Here is a 20,551-nt window from a genome sequence, read left to right on the forward strand (position 1 = left end):
TATTCCTGACACTGGTATAGTAACAGTTAAGACTCTTGGCACACAGTCATAAAGGAAACCTTGTTTTGTTTTCAGTGTCCTTCCACTGGACATTGTTCCTCTGGTTCTTTGGTCCTATCAGGTATGTAATTAAAATACTCAGACACCTTCTCCATTCTTCCCTACTCTGAACCCTGGGAGGGCCACAGATGTGGACGGGACCAGGCTTCCAATGTACTGCTTGGACTTGGTGCATGGGGATCACTAACAAAATGGGAGTGTAGGGTGGGAGGAGAAATATGCCAAAGTGTTTGGACTTTGGTTTTCACCCTTCTGACTGTAGAGGTTTGATGGGGCCCTTTGCTGAAGGCTACTTTGTCAACCAGGCAGCCAATGGCAGACTGCTATTTGATGAAGGTTCTGGAAACCAGTTTTGCCCATAGCCTTTTCATCTGCAGTAATGACTTCCTACTTGATAAGGTGCTCTTGTTGCTCTCAGCAAATTTTTGCAAATGGTTTGTTTCTCCTCCTTGTCCCTCCATCCTTCCCTCCTCCCCCTTTCCCCTTCCCTCTCCTCTGCCTCCCTCCCCTTTTATGAAACTCTCTTCTATGATCGAGCTAGAGTGGTACCTGTTTCCTCCTGGGACCTTGGCTGATAACATGTGACCATTGTTAAGAAGCAAAAGCCCAATTCCTGTTTTAGGAGTTAAAACAACAGAGACACAAAATAGTTAAAACTCCAAATTAGATTTAGGATTAAATTTCCTTCAGCCTCTTTGGAGGAAGGCTCCCTGTTCTTTTTTATTTTGGATTGCGGACTATGGTTTCTATCATTGTCGCAGGGGAGATAACAAGGAAGGAGCTTCGTTTGGTGGCATCACACTCGGGTCCTTGCAGCCTTTCCACGATGACCCTTCTTTTTTGGGGGCGTTTTTATGGTCTAATATTGGGAGACCGTCCTAGTTCCTGAGATGCATGTTGAACCATAGTTGGTCTCTACCTTGTCATAGTTTCTACCTTGTCATACTCTCTACCTTGTCATAGTCTCTACCTCGTACTTTCTCTGTCCATAGAAATTCAGTCACCTTCAGAAAATAGCAACAAAACATAAGTCTGATCCCATTACTGGTTTCCACAAATGCTATCATGTCTTAAAGCAGTTTTTATTTTTTATTTTTTGAAGCCACTATGGAGCTTCTTCTCTTGAGACCCTATAATTGCAGATTTATGCTTAGCACACAAATCCTATTTGGGGATTCTGATGAAAGATGGAACATGAAGTCAGTCTTGGTGGCCCACGCTGGTTATACAAACACTCCAGGAGGTGAAGAAAGGAACATTTTCATGCACTTGAGGCCACCCTGGGCTACATAGCAATTTGAGGCAGGCCTTTCATCCATGTCAAAATAGTATTTTTTAAAAATCTAAAAAATGGAGACAACAAAACCACCCCTAAAAGGGAAGGGCAGGTGAAAACATGTGGGAAATTTGGCATGGTGAGAAGGGAAGGCAAGAGGTGTAAGCAGCATACAAAAGTTAGGGCAGTGACATGGATAAGTCCTTCGTGGGTGCAGAAGATAACAACCCTGCCAATAGCTTTATCTCACACCTCTGGCTTTGAGAACAGTGGGAATATACATTTCAGTTATTTTAAGCCACTAACTTGCCTATGATTTGTTACATTGGCTCCAGAACACAAATAAAAAATAATTCTGCTATCTTGGGCATCCCTAGGCAGGTGCTGTGACCTGTTTGTGTAGCTTTATTGCCTGGTCCCGTTCTCAGGTGTGAAATGAATGGACCATGTCTCTGTATCCAGGCTCTGTGCATATAGGGGCCATGACTCAGATGCAGCTTCTCTCCACTTCTCTTCCTTCCTGTCCTTAGCTTTGCCTCTTTACTCTTTTTTTTCTGTGTTGGTTCTGGATTCCCTCGTCAAAAGTTGAGGCTCCCATTCATCACTTCCTTTAAACTGAGGGAAGCGCTCAGCATGGCTCCAGGGAGTACATTTGAACTCTGGACTTCCTTGTGATTGCTGCCATAGCAAAATTCCATAGACTGAGAGCCTTCAGCAACAGAAATTTGTTTTCTTGTAGTTCTATGGGCTAAAAGTCCAAGAACAAGGTTTTGGCAGACTTGCTTCTTCCTGAGGCTTACTGCTTGGCGACAGATGGTTCACTCTGTCCTTACACAACCTTTTCCTGCTTCAGTGACCTTATTTTAAGGAATTAACTCCTTCTGAGCCTTACCTTCAAATATAGCCACATTTTAAGCTACAGAGGATTAGGATTTCAATACTCACATTTTGGATGAATACTACTTGGGTATAGTTCCCTTCTGAGGTAGAAGATTGCCAACCATTTTCCTGATTTTGTTTAGACACTGGGCTTATGCTATGTTGACATGACCATGACAAGATTCCCTTCAAGAGAACCACGTCCCAAACATCATTAGCGGTCTAGAGACGTGACGTGCTTGTAATCAGTCAGTGAATCAAGAGCCCTCTTTGTAAGTGTTTGCAACTGGGTCTGGCACCATGAACACTGTTTTCATATTGGTGCTGTTGATTTTGCATTTGGCCATCTGCTTTGTGGGGTTGGGATTCCTTACATGCATGGCTTTCAACTAAATATTCACTAATTCTTTGTATCGTCCCTCCTCTTAAAAAAAAAGAACTTATCTCAGTTCAATAAAAGAATGATTATTTAAAAGTTTCATGAAGTTACTGTTAAATAGAAGAGCACTGAAGAGTTCAGAATGAGAGTGAAGAAAGTATGCTAAACCATCTGATTTATGAAGCCTTTAATTTACTAGTCTACCAATTACTAACATAATCTCTGATCTCAATAAAAACCTATCTTAATTTAATCAATTTTAGTGATATTTTTAAAAAAGAGGGAACATTGTAAATAGACTTTGGTTATAGCTGCATACATATCTGTGCTTGTATGTGTGTCTTGGGCTCATAGAAGGGAAATGACAGATCTTAGGAGAATAGTCATCTCAAACAACCTTTGCTTAAAAAATATTGAGAAGAGTTTGGGACATTCTATCTCATGAAGTAAGGCTATAGAATTGCCTTCTTTTACAGGATGTATTATGATATAAGCTTAAGGACAAAACTGAACTGCACCCTTCCCAATCTGTTAAGTTCCACAATGACACAACATAATGCTGCCTGAGTCTTTCAGGAGCAAGTTGATTTCTGAACACATGCTACAGTCTGGTCTTGGGAAGACTAAAAAACTTCATTTCCTAGCCAAAAATGACCTTGAATGGTACTGTCTGTTGAGAAAAACTGCTGCTCGTGAAGGTTCTTGAAAGGCTGGGTTGACTGAACAATTGTGGTGTGGCTTCTCAGAATGGAGCTATCTCTCAGCAACAATGTGAGCCATGGACAAACCCTATCTCTCTTTCAAAGAAGCAACTTCTAAAAGTCTGCACAGTCAACTCTCCAGTTGAAGAGAACTCTGTTTTACTTATCTGCTTTTGTGTGGATGTAAAGAATGTGTGTGGGTTTATACACACATGTGTGGAAGTGCAAATGCTGAGTTGGCCAGTGGCAGTCATTGGGCGTCTTGCTCTGTCACTATGCACCTTATTCCTTTGAGACAATAATCTCTCCCTAGATTAGGAATGTTTTTCATCTAGGCTGGCTGGTGAGTTCACTTTTTTGCATTGACCTAGGGATCTGAGCTCAGGGCCTGACACTTGTGCAGCAAGAGCCTTACCCACTCACTAATCTCCCCAGATGTTATGTATGTAATTTTGAGACAAAGTCTTTCTATGTAGTGCTGCCTGAAACTGGCATTCTTCTGATTTGTCTCCTTCAGTGGCTATCTTTATTTTTCAAATTTGACCTTCAGTTTTTATCTTTGTACTGTATGTACATAGTACTGCGTGGTGCAGTTAGAACTGGTTACTGCTCATCACCAGGAAAAGGTGTTCCATACCACTTCTCCCTAGTCTTTATTTGTGGCCCAAGGCCTATGCATTTTATTTTTTTTAATGTTTGTTTTAGTAGTACTTATATCTATGTTCCTAAATGGCACATTTATAACTATTACGTAGTTTTTAGTTGATTGTACAACATTAACTTCTTATTCCACAAGACGAGTTTTTTTTTTCTCACTTATTTGCAAACTCACTATATTACACTAACAAGGCTAACATCTCTGCTTTTCTTATTTGATTAAATAACAAGTTTAAAAAAAATTGTTGCTTCATTTTTACATCACTGTGCAAGATGAGCCCCTAATGCTCTATGGTTATATTTTAAAATAGGTTTTGCTTTGTCGCAGCGTTGATAATTTTTATTGTTCCTGTTAGCTTCCTTTTGTGCAATCCTTTCAGTAAGTCATTTCCACCTTACTTGACAGAAATGTTGATTGCATCTCAGTATTTTCAAATACATTATATACTTTATTATTTTACTTTACTCTTAGAAACATTCCTTCTAGAACCTTCTATCCTCTTAGAATATGATAAAGAAATGTGATCCTGTGGTATGGTGATTGACCCTATGACTCTGAATACACTTGTCCTTCTGGGCCAGCTTGCCAAGTCCAGCTTTTAGGACAATCATTGTTTAATCAATTAAGCAATGATTAATAACCACTGCTTTGGAGTTTCACACACAATAGTTGTACATAATATTCTTAAAGGATGTTACTTTTAAAATTAAATATTTTTTGCGAGTGAATAACATATAGCAGCAATCAGTTGGATTTTCCTCAGACATATTTTCATCCTTAAACTAATTCATAAGTAGCTTACAAATATGAAGAGAACTTCTGCACGTCCTTGAAGCAATAAATACCAACATTCCTATTTTGTGTGAAGCTGACATGTGCAGAGCATTTTACCCAGCACATGGTACTGCCATACGTCATTCTTGTTACTAGAGAGACAGATGAATCAGGAAAATGTGCACTTTCCCTGGACTAGATCTCAAAGCACAGGAGGCAAACATGTTACAAAATAACTCTGGCCCTATGTGCTGTTTGTATCATAGCTGTCTAGAGGGGGCCATACTTATGGGAAGAAAGAAGTATTCCTAAAAACAGTGGAATGTTGAGCCCATGTTGGGGTGTTGGAGAGGGAAGATGTAGATGATGCTCGTGTACACATATACCTATATCTCATTTGTTCTTTTAGTTGAGATGATTTTCTCTGTGCATAGGACAGAGGCTTACACAGACCTGCGATTTCTCAAAGGATATTGTAGCAATAATAACAACAATGTTGTGCCGTCTTTGATTGTATCTTACACGCCAGGAAGCCAGAGGCCTCATAGTGCCAGCCCTCCTAGCCACCACATGCATTCGTAATTCCGCAGGCGTACGCAGAGATCATCGCTTTCAGCATCTCTTACATGTGCACTATGGTACAAAGGACATATGACAGAAAGAAGCTAAAGCCCCAAACTAGTCCATGCTTTGTGGGAATGTAGTTATAGCTTGTTGCCTTGAGCCTAGGGTGGAAGAGACAGCTAACATCCGCAGTATGTATTGAAACCCTTCAGGCTCACTGGTGTTTTGACCATTTGAGATTAACTAGAAAGTCCGTGTAAAGTAGTCCATGTGTGTCCACAATAAATACAGGGAAATTGTGTCACTCGTAAGCCAGAGAAAACACAGAGGCTCATCCATAGCTGTGGAACCTCTGCAATTTCTCTAACACATTGCAGCCTTGGATGTCATGGATGTTGTTTAATATGAAACTTTTAAATACAAATGTGTTACACTTTATTTGTTTTTGGTATGCATATGTTATTACTTTTCTATTGCTGTGGTAAGAGCATCATGACCAAGGCAACTTATGGGAGAAAGACTTTGGGTGCTTACAGTTTTAGGGGTAGAGTCCATGATGATGGATCAAAGGCACAAGGCTGCAGGAGCAAGAGCAATCCAAAAAGGCAAGCGCCTTTAAACTCTCAACCCTCACCTCCAGTGATATATTTATTCCAAATGTCACACCTGCTAGACCTCTCAAGCAGCCATTAAACTATGACCAAGTTTTCAAATGTCTGAGGCTATGAGGGACATTTTCACTGTGTCTATGTTTGTGTGTATATGGACAAGAGTTAGTTCTCTTCTATCCTGTGGGTCTTGGGGATTGAACTCATGTCTTCAGGCTTGGTAGTGGATCCATTTACAATCTAAAAGACTCAATATTTTCCATTTTCATTAAAATACCTTGTAATTCTTGATAGTATGGAAATTCAAAGGACAATTTTTTTTTCTTCCAAGTGACTAGAGAATAAATATTTCTGGCTCAGAACATTACATTCTTGGTACCCGGTGCTTGGCCTCATAGCAGCTCCTTTCTCTAGGTACTGTAACCACGATACGGGACCCATAAATCACTTTTCTCTTTAGCAACTACTATGAGGCCTAATCTCTATGTTAACAAGCTTTCTATTGTTAAGTCACCTGACTTTCAATGACAGTATCAACTCTTGAGTATGTACTTTTTAATATTTTCCTCATGTTTTCACACAACTTACAATAATTCTGTCTTTAGCCAATATTTGTTTGTATGATGACAACACAACCATGAGTTTCTCAGAAGAGGATGGATATACAATACTTCTTAAATGTGTAAGTGTTGAATGAAACTAACTCACAAAGGAAGGTTTAATATTTTTCCATACTTACCCAAATAATAAGTAACAGAGCCAGGGCTCTGATTTGCTGGTATTGCAAATTGGTATATAGGCAGATTGGTATACTGCATGGCGATACTCATCAGTATTTGCTGTCCAGTTTTGGGAAAGTCACCGAATCTCTATGTGTCCTAGTTTTCCTTCTTGAAGCAATAATACTTTCTTTGAAGAATATTCATACCGCTAATGTTTATGATGAGGAACAAAAGAATGGAATTAAAATAAGGTATTGGTACAGGGTTGAGTCAAAGCTAATACTTAACAAAAGACTTCTGCTATGAACATTGAAATGTGTTATACTGTGGTTTTTGTTAGATTCACAATAGTTGAAATTATAATATATGTGTATTAAATAAAACCAATTCTAGTACTCATCATATTTTCACAACCATATCCATTATTTTCTCCTATTCAGGTAGTCACTGAAATGAAATTTACATTTATTAATTCTTTGATTTTTTTGTGTGTGTGTGTGTGATTTTACTACAGGAAACTCTAGCTAGAAACCTGTTATTTACCATTAGTTTTACACAGAGAAAATAAAGCCTTCATATATTTAAAACTTGCTTATATTGTCTTAATGTAATTTAGGGGTTTTGTGCAGGCAGGTTGGTCTGTAAGGATGGATTCACTTTTTCTTACCCCTATTGTATACATATTCTATAGTTTATTTATTTATTGTCTGCACAAGGGAAGTTTGGGATGCTTCTAATATTTTCTTTGTTCTTTTGTATTTAGTCTTTTTTTTTTTTTTTTTTTTTTTTTTGAGGTTGCAACCATAGCTACGTGTATCGTGTATCTCTGGACCACATTAGTAAACATGTGATAGTATTTGAATTAGTAATTTTTACCCTACTATTTGCTATTTTTTGACTTGTCGATGTTTCTATATTTTTCTCCAATGAATACAGTTTATACCTTTCTCCTTAGCAGCAGCTTTTACATGTCTGCCAACCGTATGGCTGTAGAATGATTTCTCATTGCCATTTTCATCTGTATTTCCTAGATTTAAAGATCTGTTACATTTATTTATTTATTTATTTATTGAACTGTAAACTAAGCTTTATTTAATTGTACATATATGAAAAATATAGATTTCAGTAATATTTGTAGTTTCAGGCATCCACTAGGGCCCTGAAATATATCCTCATGGGTAAAGGGTCAGGGGACTACTGTACTATGTAAGCTAATCAGAGCCACTGTCTGACTTATGGTGCATGAAGGGTTTGCCACTGAACAGTTAGCAAGGAAGGCCTGGAATGTAGTCAGTCACTGGGTCAAAGGAGGAGGGAGTGAATATCTCCCTGAGGGGATTCAGTTTATACACCGGTTGGGTGTAAAATGTGTAATTCTCAAAAGGCAGGGATTGTATTAGGTTATTAGGGATCTTCTAACAAAATATAGCAGACCAAATAGAAACTAATTTCCTAGTGATTCTGAAAACTAACAGCCCAAGATCAAGGTGTCAGTACTTTCAGTTTCTTCTGAGAACTTCCCCTCCTTGATTTCAGGCACCTTTTTTTTTTTTTTACTGTGTCTCTTATGGTCTTCTCTCTCTCTCTCTCTCTCTCTCTCTCTCTCTCTCTCTCTCTCTCTCTCTCTCTGTGTGTGTGTGTGTCCTTGGTGCCTATTTAAGTCTCCAAATTTCCTTGTCAAGTCTGATAGTAGTTACTCTGGAGGAGGGCTTACTCAAGTGGCCTCATTTAACGGAGTCATGGCTTTAAAATGTCTCCAAACTTAGTCACATGCTCAAGGACCAGGGGCTGCAACTCATGGATTCTGGAGAACCTAACTGAGCCTCTAGTCGAGTGACTGCAGAAGAGGGAGAAGTGGGCCGAGATGAGTGACGGAGCCAGCTTAGACGAGGGGAGGCTTTGGATATCCAGGGCTGATTTAACAGGACTTATAGGTGCCTGTTTCTGGTTTTGGCTTGGAACAGCTCATTGGAAAGCAAACAACCTCAGCTTCCTTTCGTCCATGCTCCTCCCATTCTGGAAGGCATGTGACCCCAAATCCTATATATGATTTTGTACAAAATACATGACATGACATTATAAGACAAGGGGCCTCCAAAGATGACATTGAGTTCATTGTGTGTTGCCTATCTACTGCAAGACCTGAAGTCTTCCCTCAAGAAGAGCTTGGTTTCAAGCCTATGCCCCCTAGCGGCGGCTCCTGAAGCCACACCCCACGTAAATGTCAGCTTTGTCTCTCTGCCTGTATGGCCTAGCTGGGTGGCTCGCGATGCTTATCAGAAACTTTCTAGAAACTTCCATTTAACAGACATGGCTGCACTAAGCCCAAGTAGAGTTTTATGCACATAGAGAAGAAGAGAAAAATCAAGGGTCAGACTTCTGCCCTTAGGAACCTCTCCATGTTTCAAGAGGTCCAAGGTCCCCCTCACAGTTGCCCCGGATTCACATTTACCTCCCTCTGTCACAGTGCTTACTGTTTTCTTTCTCTAAAATGAAGGTCAAGCTAACACCACTAAAAGCCTGGCCCTTAAGGTGCCTTTATATTCTGAAACCCAGAGGATGTGGTGGTGGGAGAAGACATTTCCTCTCTGGGTGGAGACACCCCAACTCCATCTCTCAGACAGAGTGAGAAGGTTTGGGCAATTGTTTTCTGGATGTTGGTGCTTGGGTATGGGTAAGGGATGGGGTGGGTGGGATAGAATGGACAGAGATGTGTATTGTCTGGTTTTCTTTTTTGTCCCTTTTCCCTTTTATTGCTTTTTTTTTTTCAAACCACAAACTTTTAAAATCATTTTTTGAAAATTGCATACTTTAAAAGTCATTATTAACATTTGTCCTTCTTCTTCTACTTATAGTTTTTAGCCACCTCTCCTCACTTCTGGATCCACCTCCTTTCCATCTCTCATTATAAAACAAGTAGGCTTCTAAGTAATAATAATAAAATAACAAAAATACAATATAGTAAGCTAGAACAAAAACTAACACATTAAAATGGGATAAAACAAAACAAAACAGAAACAAGGAAAAGAACCTAAGAAAAGTCAGACAAAACAGACAAAGATGCATCCCATCCGGTGCAGACCAGTGCAGGCTCTGTGGATGCTGCCACAGTCTCTGTGAGTTCATATGTGCCTCAGTCTTGTTGATTTTCAGGGTCTTGTGTTCTTGGTATTCTCTATCCTTTCAGGCTCTTACATTTTTTCCCACCATTTTTTCTCTTCCTTGGGGTTCCCTGAACCCTGAGGGGAGGATTTGATGGAGACATCCCATGTAGGACTGCCTGCAAATTTCAAGATTTCCTTGCTTTTAATAGCTGAGAAATATTCCATTGTGCAAATGTACCACAATTTCTTTACCTATTCTTTGGTTGAGGGACATCTAGGTTGTTTCCAGTTTTTGACTAAGTAAAGCTGCTATGAACATAGTTGAGCTTGTATTGTGGAGCATCTTTTGAGTATGTGCCCAGGGTCTTGAGGTAGCATTCTTCCCAATTTTCTGAGAAAATGGCAGATTGATTTCCAAAGTGGTTGTAAAAGTCTGAACTCCCACCAGCAATGAAGGTGTGTTCCCCTCTTCCCACATCCTTACCAGCATGTGCTGTCATTTGAGTTTTTGATCTTAGCCATTCTGATAAGTGTAAGATGGGTTTGTATTTCCCTAATGACTAAGTACAATAAGCATTTCTTTAAATGTTTCATGGTCATTCGATATTCCTGTTGAGAATTCTGTGGTTAGCTCTGTACTCCATTTTTAAATCGGATTATTTGGTTTGCTGGTGTTTAATTCTTGAGTTCTTTATATGTTTTGGATATAAGCCTTCTGTTAGACATAGTGACAGATCCCTTCCCAGTCTGTAGGCTGTCATTTTGTTCTGTTGACAATGTCCTTTGCCTTCCCATTTATTAATTGTTGATCTGAGAGTCTGAGCTGTTGACATTCTGTTCAGGAAGTTGCCTCCTGTACCAATGAGTTCAACACTCTTCCCCACTTTTTCTTCTAACAGATGTAGTGTGTCTGGTGTTATGTTGAGTCTTTAATCCACTTGGACTTCAGTTTTGCACAGGGTGATAAATAAGGGTCTGTTTGCATTGTTCTACATGTAGATATCCAGTTAGACCATCACCATTTGTTGAAGAACTTGACGAAATGAAAACATTCTTTCAAAATCAGTTGGCGACAGGGAGCTTACTGTAAGAGCCATTATTAGTTGTGGAATGTATTCACACATTCATTCATTATATATTTCCACGTGTTTTTAAACATAGCCAACAGCCAGCAGTAAAATATTAGCCAGCACTACAACCGCTCAGATTCACTCAGATTAAGAATCTTCATTTATTAAATCAAACACACAATGTATAAGCACAATACTAGAAAATTATATTTTCATGTTTGTGCCTATTCTACGCTAGAGTAAAACACTTGAAGCCTATCGACCATTCTAAGCCCAGAGATGGACATCACCTGGGTGGTGCTGTGGCTTTGTGTAGTTATTAGTATCCTAGCTTGATGTGCACAGTCACTTTTGGTTTTGTCAGACTGCCCCTTTTAGTTCTTCTTCCATTTTTTTTAAAACTATGAATGCCTTCCTTTTGCTAGGCTGGATATCATAGTTAATCTTGTTATATTTATTCACAACGTATGAGTCAATAGATGCTCGGTGAAGACCAGTGGGTCCTTGTCACTACTATTGATAACCGTACTCTGTGAACTCTTTCTTACAGAGAGATTATGAAAAAGTATTTAAGATTTTCAGATGGATTATAGATTATATAATAGGCACTCCCATGTATCTTCTATCTTACTTAAGGAGAAACACCTAGGGAAAATCCTTGAAGACCGCCTGTTCCTCTCTAATACCATTATTCTTTTTTCCCCTCCAAATCTAGGCACTAGCCTAAATGAATCATTCCAAGATTATACTGCTGGACGTGGGCTTTGTAGCTTGTTTCTCATACTCTTAAATATATAAAACATAACACCCTGCTATATATATTCTCAAATCCATAGACTGCATATTTTAGATCAGTTTTACATTTTAGGTTTATAAAATTACTAAGCAGAAAGAAACCTCCTCTGATTATGGCTCACAATTAGATAATATATTTTTGTTTGTCTTTTCTGCATTTCTGTGAAGACCAGGGCCTTTGCATTGAGGGTTTTACAACTGATAATTGAAATTGGGCAAGTTCCTCAACAGTGTGGCAGCGTAGTCCTCCCGAGGCTCTCCTTCACTAGGCACAGTGCTTGATACAAAACGTCTGTTGAATTGATTGAAGTACAAACAATTGCATTTCAGATATAATACCAATAGAGAAAGCTCTTTGTGGCTTCCCACAAAGAACAGGCTGGACCATTAAATAACTCCCTGTCAGAAAAAAAAAAAAAAAAAAAAAAGGAGAATGGATTCAAGTGTAGCCAGCAGAGATACAGTCCTCTGACTCTGATAGGCAAGAACAAGATCGTCAGTCGTCACCAGGAGTAATGTTCTCAAGGCAGCAGTGCTTGCCACTCAGACATTCATAAGCTGGGGACTGCCTCTGTTTACCTCCTGAGAGCACTTTGGATAATGAACCATGAAAGCCTGCTATGCCACAGCACTATGCAATAAGTTTTCATTTGCTACTAGTCAGCTTCCGGGATCAAGGACAGTTAAACACGTAACCCACTCATGCATGTTATTTTAAAGGCACATTTTAAAGTTATAAATATGGTACATTGAGTTAATGAGGTATGTTCTTTTGGTGACAAATATTTACATTCCACATATGCCACTCGATGTCAGGCCTGTACCCGTTTCATTTCCGTTCTTTTCTCAGGAGGCTGGGATGCAGATGGAAGAGGCCCTTGTGTCTGGGACACATTCACCCATCAGGGAGGCAAGTGAGTTTTTGCGAACCAGACTGGTTCTGTAGCTTGTGGCAGCTACACTCTGTGGGAAGAAGATTTGAAATGTATCAAACAGCTTGGATTGACTCATTACCGCTTCTCTCTTTCCTGGTCACGTCTGTTACCTGATGGGACGACAGGTTTCGTCAACCAGAAAGGCAAGTGTTTCTTAAAATTAGAAGGTTGTGGCTTTAATTCAAGGTTATTGCTGCAGCCTGGCATAATTAATCCAGCATGCTGTTCTGAAGGATAGCTTTGAAATCGCAAGTTTTCAGAGTGATTATGGGATAATATTTTTGAATATTTTTGAAATGGGTTTTCCTTAGCTTGTTCTCCTGGGCTGTTGGGCTCCTCTTTGGAGGAGGGAGGGGTATATGGATACAGTGAAGGCTGGAATAAGGGGTTTGTTTGTGTAAGACATTATCTCAGAGAAGATCAGTTTCCAAAAGCTGCTGTCCTACACCCTTTTTTTGTTTGTTTATGTTTTAGTCTACTTTTTAAGTTGTGTCACCCAGGAGGAATTATGAAAGCCCCAAGGAACCCAAAAGGTTTGGAGTATTTCAACTGCACTGCACGAGCATACGGCGTCACCCCCACATCCCTGGAGCTCATGTAGTTGGGATGAACTGGGAAGTGCCAGCTACATCCTATACTATATATAACAGTTTTTCTTGGCATCAGCTTCTCCAAAAACAAAAGGAACACTATAAAAGTTTACATTTCAGAGAAGTACTAAGAATTTCATGGACTAATTTTGTGCTTCACATAGCACCCAACATATCATAAACATTTATTAAATGCTAGCTGTTCTTGTAACACATAAATAAAAGAAGCGTTAACATCTCTATTAGATGCCTTACTTAGACATTTCTTAACACTCATTTTTTTCTCATTCTCAAACCAATAAGGAAGACATCATGATCATATTTTATAGATGGGAATGTTCAACTCCACACATTTGGTAAATATATTTGAAATATAAACTTAAATTATATTTACACTTTATACAAATAGACTTGGAAACCTGGCCTAGGGACCAAATCTGGCCCACCACCTGTTTTTGTGAATAAAGTTTTACTGGAACATAGCCATGACCATTCATTACACGTCATCTATGGTTGCTACCCTACTGCAATGGCAAAAGTTAGTAGTTGGGGTGGAGACCATATGGCCTACAAAGTCCATGATATTAATGATCTGGTTCTTTGCAGGAAAAGTTTGCCAACCCCATATTCCACAACATATGGCTCCTAAATTCACACTCTTTATTACTACTTGGTCTTGGAAAGGAGTTCATACAACTAGAAGTACTAGATGAAGCAAATGAAGTGCACAAAGTGTACATTTTAGGGAACCTGTCTGAAATACAGGATGGACAATTGTATGACCCGAAAGTAGCTCTTCTTCCTACATCCCCAAACTCTCCACACCCCCAGAGCCTGTATGTTGTCATGGGAATCCTTATAGGAATCCCTTATAGAAAAACAAACCCACTCTGCTAGTGCCTGACTGTCCTTGGGAACTTGCAGTGTTTGTCTCAAACAAGGCTGGGTGATCTCTTCCTTGTGAAATGTATGCACAGCACAGAGCTTTTACATGAAGCTCTAGTCCTTAGGGTGCCCCCTCCCTGCAACCAGTGCTGCCCCTGAAGAGCGACTATCCAAGATAAGTAGGCTCATTGATGAATCAGTAGATATTAACCAAACAAAGGGCCTGTTAGTTGAATGTAGAATTATTGCACATCATTGATTATTATTTTTGGCTTTGAACAAGAAGTGATGTGTTATTTGGTTCAAAGATAAATCCATAATTTTCTATCTTCCTCACTCAACATCTTTTTTTTTTTAATTTAAATATGTTTCCTTAATTTCAATTTATGTGCATTGGCATGAGGGTGTCAGATCTTGGAGTTACAGACAGTTTTGAGCTGCCATGTGGGTGCTGGGAATTGAACCCTGGTCCTTTGGAAGAACAGACAGTGCTCTTAACCACTGAGCCATCTCTCCAGCCCCTGCTCACCCAACATCTTTCCCTTATTTTTTCGTTGTGCCACGATGCCTCAGACTCTGACAGTTGACTCTGAGTGAGTGCAATGTCTTGCTTCTTTCCTCTCACTGTTTGCCAGTTGTGATCTACTCTCTTTGTGCCTTTGCAGCTATTAGCCTTCGCCCTTGATCAACACCTTCCCAGCCCTCTCCTCTTAATCATTCTCAACAAGGACTTTTTGACACATACACACTGACAGATCTGCCTGCTTTCTCCTTTCTGTGCTCCAGTCTTTCCTACAACTACAACCATCTCAACTTTCCTTAAACTTGGTCTCAATCATAGTAGGCTGAATCATCTCTTGCTAAAGAAGAGAAAGATTGAAAAAACACTTCATTCCTTCAAGGCTCAATATGGAGCATTCTTCTTTTTCTATCATTGTAGGTTCTAATTGACTCAGTTTTAACTCATTTCTGAAGACTTCTAAACTGCGATTTCATCTTACACATGTGACTACAATTTCCCAAACACATAAGCTACCACTTACTAAAAATACTATGCACCTTTCACATTGGAAGGGAGTTGATGACACTTTTCCTCATTCTTAGAATGTCTCTTCCTTAATCACCAGTTACACCTGTTCAAGGCTGAGCACAAATGCTTCTTTTGTTCTAAAATCTTTATATGTTCTAAGACAGAAAATATCTCAATCTCTATTATCTATCTATCTATCTATCTATCTATCTATCTATCTATCTATCTCTTATCTGTCTGTCTGTCTATCATCTGTTGTTCTGTCTGTCTACTGTCTATATTAATCAATCAAGCTATTGTTTATTTATTATCTCTATCATCTATCTATCATTTCAAAGCATTTTGAAAAGCACACTGGGTATTTATCACCCTCTTCACTATTAGTGTTGTGAGCACATTGCATTTAATTTCCCTCAGATTATATTGAGTATGACTTACGCCTAAAAGACTGTGCTGTATACTCACAACACAGAAAGAGAAATCCCTTGAATTGCTTACAGTGTGAAGGAGAGATAATTCTGTCTGCAGAGCCCTAGTGTACTGCCTTCCAAAGAGGGAATCAGTAAATAATCCCTTAATTTATTTAGGTCTATAATCATAAAACCCACCAAGTACAGGGATGATCTTTTTTACTGAGTGTGTAGTACGTGTCAGTCATTGTGCCAAATGTGGTACTCGCTCTTGCAATTTCTTGTTCCTAGTATGTCTATGAGTGAGAGGCATCCCTAACATAAATTTACTTATGACTGAGTTCAACCTAGATCTGATATAAAAATCCTAGCGCTCAGTATTAAGTGCATCAAAAGCCATGCAAAACCACTTGAAGTCTGGAATGATTTTTGCCTATCAATGAAATAGATGTTCCATGCTACCAAGACTTTTTCCATTGAAGTTTCTGTGGACTCTTTGGTGAGCTTCCATTTGGATGGTGAAGAACAAAGTGGTAGTAACATTAAGAAATGCAACCACCATAGGCTTGTAAGACTGCTCCAGTATCCCCTCTTTGGAGCTCTGGAATCCTGAGATCTCCTACTAAGGGCTTTGCAGCTAAACTTGCATCGTAAGCACAAGTGAATGTGTGTGTATGAAATGCCCCTCATCATCTTGGCTTCTCATATTTTATGAGGCTATTTGTGTATTTTGCTACAGATAAAACTGACCCAGACCCACTGTGGGTGTTAGGTATTATATGACACACGCTCTGCCTTTCCTTTCTAAAATGACCACATTCTGAAGATACTCTCTATCCAGACTTCTTTACTTACTCTGTGTTGTGCAGAGGCACCTGTGTGTGTGTGTGTGTGTGTGTGTGTGTGTGTGTGTGTGTGTGAGAGAGAGAGAGAGAGAGAGAGAGAGAGAGAGAGAGAGAGAGAGAGAGAGAGAGAGCGCAAATGCGGGTGCACACACATGCACACATACACATGTATGTGAATGCTTGTAGAACCCAGAAGGGAGCCTTTGCATGTCTTTCCTCAAGCTCATTCTCCCTTATTTTTAAACAGGGTTTCCTTTTGGCCCAGAACTTGCCAAGTAATCCAGACTGGCTGGGCTAGCCAGTGAACTACAGGAATTTTTTGTCTCTGTCCCATTAGCTCTCATAATACAAGCCTACTTCAGTATGCTCCACTTTAAAAAATATGACTTCTGGGGACTGGACTCAGGTCCTCCAGCTTACAAGACAATCACTGTATAGATGGAGCAATCTCCCTAGTTTCTCCTGCCCTTTACCAAAGTTTTTAGCTAAAGGACTGTGGAGCTATAGCACTGTGCCACATGTTGAGAATCAGCTTAACACATACAGAAGTTTGTGGACACAGTGTGAGCAAGGGATCCAAGAGCACAGAGGCAGAGACACTGCAGCATGGAGGCAGAGGCACAAAGGTTGCTGGAGTCAGTGAAGTGATCTGGGGGTAGTGAGGACAGACGTGCGAAGCGCACATGGCGATGACCTGGCCACCACACGGAGCGCTTTTTGGTTTAGCCTCAGACATAGCTGACTAACAGTACAGACTTTCTCTTGAACAAAAGGAAATGGGAGGTGCTTATGGGAGGTGTTGAAGAGATTGAAATGGTTTAAGCTAAGAAAGGCCATTGTGTGCCTCTCACCATCTTGTTTAACCATTTTTCTCAAAGAAAATGTAACAAATTAACACAAAACAAAAGAACCTCTTACTATCTTTATTCAGTGCAGGAACACACTCTGTTTATTTATTTATTTACTTATTTATTTATTACTCTTTTTATTAATTTATTCGTAGTACATCTCAAATGTTATCCCACCCCTTGTTTTGTCCCATTCCTCCCTCCCTGCTTTCATCCTATTCCCCTCCCCTATGTCTGTGACTGTGGGGGACCACTTCCCCCTCTATAGGATCATAGGGTATCAAGTCTCTTGTTGATAGCCCGTTATGCTTCCTCTGAGTGCCCCCAGGCCTTCCCATCAAGGGCATGTGGTCGAATATGGGGCACCAGAGTTCCTATGAAAGTCAGTGCCTGCTCTCCACTCAACTGTGGAGAATGTCCTGTCCATTGGCTAGATCTGGGTAGGGGTTCAATGTTTACTGAACGTATTGTCCTTGGTTGGTGCCATACTTTGAGCAGAACCCCTGGGTCTCTGTTTCTGTGTCTAACTTTGTGTCTCTACTCTTTGTCTCTGCTACTCCTCTCCCCTCTGTGTGTGTATGCTTCACTACCCATCCCAAAGTTGATTATGGGGCATTCGGAACCTTGTGCAATTCTATGTTCTCAAACTGGCAGAATATTTTATAACATAAGATTGTGGCACGCCTTTTCTTTTTCAAATGTCAAATTTTCAAGGTTTAACAAGAAAAGAATGAGCTGGCGACTGAAATCACATAGCTCTGTATTTTTTTTTTTTTTTTTAGCTGTCTAAGTGCATTTTCATATCTGCCACAAATGTAGGTTTTATGGGATTAGTAGGAGACACAAGTTTTGGAAAGAAAGAGAGAAAATATGAATATACATGTAGAAATTCTTGTTCACTTTGAGACTTCAAGTATAAGAGTACCTGGTAAGAATGAGACACGTAAGCTAACTAACTCACACTTGTCTTGCATTTCATGTTCAGCCTAACTGCAGACTGGGTAACGTCTCCTTCCATGCAAACATGCTCTTGTCTTGAATTTTAGACATTGTAAAGACATTACTTTAAATGGCAAGAGAAACTTTACAGGTGTCATTAAGGATACGGAGATGAGATTATCTTGGATGCGCTGTGTGGGGGTGTATTGTGATCACGTGGCTTAGTGACGGAGGGAGGATGGGTGACTGCAGTCAGACAGCACATAAGGATTGAAACAGATTGGAGAGGACAGGTGAGGTGAAGACGAAAAAAGAGCCAGCAGTGAAGACACGCAGAGGACCCCTACCACCCAGACAAACAGGGAAGTGGACAGTACATGAGCGCTTGCTAGAGGAAGGCAACTCTGTTGCCGTCTTGACCTAACCCTCTTTAAAAACTATTTGGATTTCTGGCCTCCAGAGCTGTAGGACAATGTGTGTGTGTGTCATTTGTTACAGCAGGAGCAGAGAACTAAAACAGTTCTTGGACCACTCAATAAACTGGGGTTATGAGTCTAGAGGTGTGAATCAAGGAGAGTTAGCACGAATCTGACAGAGCTTGGACATGTGACCAAAGCAAATTCTGTTATAATTTTATAGTTGGTTGGCCTGCCTACTTCTCAGCCCTCTCCCTTCTTCAGCCCTTCCTCTTTCTCTTTCTTTTTCCTTCCTCCCTCCCTTCCCGTCCATCCCTTCTTTTCTTCTCCTTTCCCTCTCATCCCCCCTTTCTGTGTTTCTGGAAGCATGCTTTCGGAAAGTTCTTGTCATCTGTCTTCTCTTATAGCAGAGCTTTCCTATTTCTCTGTTCTGTGTAACCCTCTTCACTGCTGATAGGACAAAGAAAAAAGCCCATCCATCCCCTGTTGTGAATAATTTCTGTGTCCTTGTTGAATTAGATTGCCTTGCCCAGTTGGTTATCTCTCCTAAGGAAGTCTGGATTTGATCAAATGAGAGGACTGATTCTGCTGGTAGATTGTGCAGGGATCTGAGGTACTGTGGGCAGATGCCTTTGCAAGACCACGGCAGAGGTAAATGGGTCATGTAGAGCCAACTGGTTCCGAAATGGAGGAAAGGACTAGGTATATTAAGATAAGGTAGTATGTGAGCCTCTCCTGTGAGACAAAGCATGCGAGTTCCCATTGCAGTTATTTTTTGTCACTAGGTATCTGATATTATTTTTGTATTTCAAGCAATGCCTGCTTTACCATACTAGCCCTACCACCCAACTGTCCCATACGACCTTTGTATATGAGTTAGCCTGAGAAGGTTTATTTTTCTACATTTCAAAATTTCTCCAAGTTTTCAAAAATGAAATAAACAGAAATGGGCTTAATTAAAACAGAAATGTGGGGCCTGGAGAGATGGTTTGGTGCTTAAGAGCACTAGCTGTTCTTCTAAAGGAACTGGTCAATTCCTAGCATCCCCATGGCAATTCAGAACTGTTTGTAACTCCAGTTCCATGGAACCTGACATCTTCATACAGACACACATGTAGGCAAAACACCAATGCACATAAAACAGAAAGAAATAAATCATTAAAATAGAAATGTGTTATTGACTAGGAGAGAAACTTGTAGAAGTTTTACTTCTTCAAAGAGACAACATTATCCTAAAAATCTGAAACATAACAGAGTCCAAATGACCTTTCAGTTTCAGGACCCTCAGGTTGATAAAAGGCAGTCACTTGAGCACATGGAAGGTTAGTTGTCACAGAACTTTACCAGTCTTATTGATAAGACCGAAGACTTTCAATAGTATGATCTTATCCAATTCTTATAATAGCCGCGAGGTGGCACTGTTAGCATCTCTCTTTCACAAATGAGGACTGTAGGCATGCAGAGGTCAAGTGATTCATCCAAGTTCCTTTGACTGTTTTGTCTGAATATAGTGCTCTGCCCTTAGGATCAATTGGGGATACAGCACAGTGGTAGAGTGCTTGCCTAGTGTTCACAAAACTTGAGTTTCGATCCTTGCCTACACACACACACACACACACACACACACACACACACACACACACACTTCGCAGAAAAGTTGTAAAAGTCTCATTATATCATCAAGTAAACTGTATAAAGCTGAAGTAAGAAAGGTACTCCATTCTGGGATATTACATCTAAATTATGTAACAGAGCATGAATTCCTAAACACATAAAATGTGTTTAATGCCAACTCATGATTATCATGTGGCTTGAATTAAAATTGATTGGATACCATTAAAGATTCCTCATAAAAGGATAATAAAAACGATCTGATATTATGACCAGGTCTGAGTAGGTAGAAGTTGAGGCTAATGAAAAGTCACATTTTCCTAGTTCAGGAACATTTGTAAAGGGGAGAGATGATATGTTGAAGTGGGAAAAACTCAGACACGGTGTGGGACTAAATAATGTCTATTCCATTTGATAATACCCCAGCTCTCTTGATACCAAATATCATTGTG

At 39.8% G+C, this 20,551-nt stretch overlaps 1 pseudogene; it reads left to right on the forward strand.

The window, feature by feature from the left end:
- Window positions 1-20,551, forward strand: part of LOC127205742 (cytosolic beta-glucosidase-like) — a 220,130-nt pseudogene that overhangs the window by 130,232 nt on the left and 69,347 nt on the right.

Source organism: Acomys russatus, chromosome 22 (assembly GCF_903995435.1).
Source record: "Acomys russatus chromosome 22, mAcoRus1.1, whole genome shotgun sequence".
Classification (NCBI taxonomy): domain Eukaryota; kingdom Metazoa; phylum Chordata; class Mammalia; order Rodentia; family Muridae; genus Acomys; species Acomys russatus.